The sequence below is a fragment of the Arachis ipaensis genome, chromosome B9, assembly GCF_059453495.1.
Source record: "Arachis ipaensis isolate K30076 ecotype BB chromosome B9, ASM5945349v1, whole genome shotgun sequence".
NCBI lineage: Eukaryota > Viridiplantae > Streptophyta > Magnoliopsida > Fabales > Fabaceae > Arachis > Arachis ipaensis.
Genome location: NC_142444.1, coordinates 90,475,740 through 90,479,142, shown reverse-complemented (window position 1 = coordinate 90,479,142; position 3,403 = coordinate 90,475,740). Strand labels below are relative to the sequence as shown.

The window sequence follows — 3,403 nt, the reverse complement described above, 5'->3', positions numbered from 1 at the left end:
AATGATGATAGGTCAGGTTGAGGAGGGTTGTTCTGGCCTTGATATGAATGTGGAGAGGTGTTGTTATTGGGATGTTGATATGGTCTAGATGTGAAATTGTTTGGATTTGGGCGTCTTTGATCAAGGCTTTGGTCTTGTTGATTTCCCCACCCAAAGTTTGGGTGATTCCTCCATCCATGGTTGTAATTCTTAGAGTATGGATCATGGTTCTGCCTAGGTGAATTCCCAATGTAGTTGGCTTGCTCCTGACTACCCTCTGCTTCTTCATTCACTCCTTCTTGGGTTGTTGATGAAGTGGAGATTGCTGCCACTCGGTTCCTCTCCATCTTCTTGGTGAGGTCAGCCAGCTGTTGGATAATGAGCTTGTTTTGGGCCAACAGAGCATCTACATTGTTTAGCTCCATTACTCCTCTTGTGTTCCCTCTTTCGGAAGCATAGAAATAGTCGTTCTCTGCTACTGTTTCAATGACATCTATAGCCTCCTCAATGGTTTTCTTCTTGTTCAAAGATCCTCTGGATGAATGGTCTACGGCCTTCTTTGACTCATAAGAGAGCCCTTCATAGAAAATGTGCAGCTGCACCCATTCGTTGAACATGTCAGGTGGACACCTCCTTGTCAGGTCTTTAAACCTCTCCCATGCTTCATATAGAGTCTCACCATCTTGTTGCCTGAAGGTTTGGACCTTAGCTCTCAGCCTATTGATTCTTTGAGGAGGGTAAAATCTTGCTAAGAATTTGTTCACCACGTCTTCCCAAGTTGTCAAGCTTTCCCTTGGGAAAGATTCTAGCCACTTGGCTGCCTTATCCCTGAGTGAGAATGGAAATAAAAGCAGTCTATAGGTGTCAGGATGAACACCATTAGACTTCACTGTGTCACATATTCTCAGGAAGGTGGTTAAATGTTGATTTGGGTCCTCTTGGACACTTCCTCTGAACGAACAGTTGTTCTGCACAAGGGTGATGAGCTGTGGCTTTAGTTCAAAATTGTTGGCATGGATGGTTGGCTTTTGAATGCTACTTCCACAGTTTCCTGGGTTTGGATTGATATAAGAGCCTAAAACTCTTCTATCCTCCCCAGTATGATTTGCTCGACCTCTTCCGCCATGGTTGTGAGCCTCTTCTTCATGATGGTTTTCCATGTTTTCTTCCATGTTTGGTTCAAAGTATTCCTCAAAGTGTTCCTCCTCTTCTTCAGCACCAACTACACGTTTGTCTCTTGCCTCCCTCCTTAGTCTAAGGAAGGTTCTCTCAGGTTCAGAATCAAAGGAAGTTGAAGCCCCGCTTCTTCTCCCTGTCATACAACCAACAAGTACAAGCAAAGAGAATAGGTGCAGAAAGTATATCTGTCAGAATTACTGTTAGTGTGAGTGATGCAATATATCAAACAGTTAGTGGGTTAGTGAGATGAAATGTAAATAACAAAAAAAAAAGAAAAAGTAGGGGGAAGGGAAGAAATTAACTAAAACAGGAAGTAAATAACTCAAACAGAAATTTAAATCAAACAAAAATAAAATGCTCAATCTAGTTATCCTCCAATCTAATCATTGTTGATGCACAATCAATCCCCGGCAACGGCGCCATAAACTTGATGCACGGAAAACTTGTCTCATAACAAATTTCCTTCGGCAAGTGTACCGAATTTATCGTCAAGTAAAAACTCACAATAGAGTGAGGTCGAATCCCACAAGGATTGATTGATCAAGCAACTTCAATTAGAGGAATGTTTTAGTTGAGCGAATCAGAAATTGAGTTGAGAATTGCAGAAAGTTAAATGCGGGAAAGTAAATGGCAGAAAGTAAATTGCAGAATCTTAAATGGGAATGGGGGAATTGCTCATAAATGTAAATGACAGAAATTAAAGAGAATGGGTAAGATCAGAAATGGGGAGTTCATTGGGCTTAGGAGATGTTGCATTCTCCGGATCAATCTCATTTACATCTCTTCCTCAATCAATGCACTCATTGATCTCCTTGGCAATCTTAAGTGATTGAATTACAATTTCTTGTAATTCAATCTCTCAAATCTTGATCAATAGCCAATTCCTTGCTCAATTGCTCATGAGAAGAGATGAAGTATGGTCACTAATTATACCACATGCATTTCCCAAATCAAGCATTGAGAGGATTATAGTCACATATCCATCCAAACCCAATTTGGTCCAGCATGAGAAAGCATTTCTAGCTTGATCTCTTCATTCCTCTTCCAAGGTTCAGAAGAGATCCAAGTATGAATAGTTTCTTTTCCAAGATAACTACCCAATTGGATGAAGATCGAAAGCTTTCAAGTAAAATCAAGAGAAAAGATAGAAGAAGAATAATGAAAACTAGTATTGATCCATCAAATTACAACAGAGCTCCCTAACCCAATGAAAGGGGTTTAGTTGTTCATAGCTCTAGAAAATGAAAACAAAGATGGAGAATACATGATGAAAACTAGAAGAGCAGAGAAGTAAAATACAGGAAGTAGTTCTATGCTATTTTCCAACTCCCAGCAACTCCTATATATACTACTCTTCTCATCTTCTAGTTGGCTCTTTAAGTCTTGGGCCTTTGGATCTTAAGTTTGAAGCAGTTCTCTTCTTCATTTGGACTTGGCTTTACTTGCAGAGAGAAAGTGTGAAGTGGGCAGAGATTTTAGCTCAGGACGTTAGGGTTGTTAACGTTTAGTGGAAATATGAGTTCGAGAACGTTAGTGACAATCAACTTTCTCACTAACGTTCCTAAGTAAAAGCCACGTTAACTAAGTTAATGTGGAAGTTAATGTGGCTCCTTGGGGTTGTGTGGTTGCTTCCAACGTTAGTGACAATGTTGGGTGTTACTAACGTTGTCGACCACTCTTGCCTCTTCACGTTAGCTTCCACGTTAACCAAGTTAATGTGGGAGTTAATGTGGCATTGTGCACTTAGGCCAACGTTAGTGACAATGTTGAATGTCACTAACGTTTGCTTCCTTTCCCTTTTTAACGTTAGAGGCCACGTTAACTAAGTTAACGTGGCCTCTAACGTGGCCACTTGTGAGCATTGGCCAACATTAGTGATAATGTTAAGTGTCACTAACGTTGGCTCAAATTCCCTTCTTCACATTAGGAGTTCACATTAACTTAGTTAACGTGACTCTTAACGTGGGTAATGATGGCTTCGAGAGCGTCATTGGCAGTCACTTTTCTCATTAACTTTGCAAGTTACCTCCCATTCCTTGCTTCCTTTGGTCTTGAAATCAGGCAATAGAGTGCATCAAAGTTCTAGTCCAAATCATGGGTAATGCAGAATACAATTTGTCACTAAACTCATGCAAAATCCTCATGAAATCATGTAAAATGCACAATGTATGCTTGAATCAAGGTGTAAGTGAATATCTACCCAAAATTAGCTTATTTCCTAAGAAAATGCATGAAACTATCCTAA

At 40.1% G+C, this 3,403-nt stretch overlaps 1 non-coding gene across 1 annotated transcript; it reads left to right on the top strand.

The window, feature by feature from the left end:
• The first annotated feature begins 594 nt into the window (after positions 1 to 594).
• On the top strand, positions 595 to 698 carry LOC148545429 (small nucleolar RNA R71). The gene has a single exon (XR_015901775.1). It is a non-coding gene; the product is annotated as a small nucleolar RNA R71 (small nucleolar RNA).
• Positions 699 to 3,403: the final 2,705 nt, after the last annotated feature.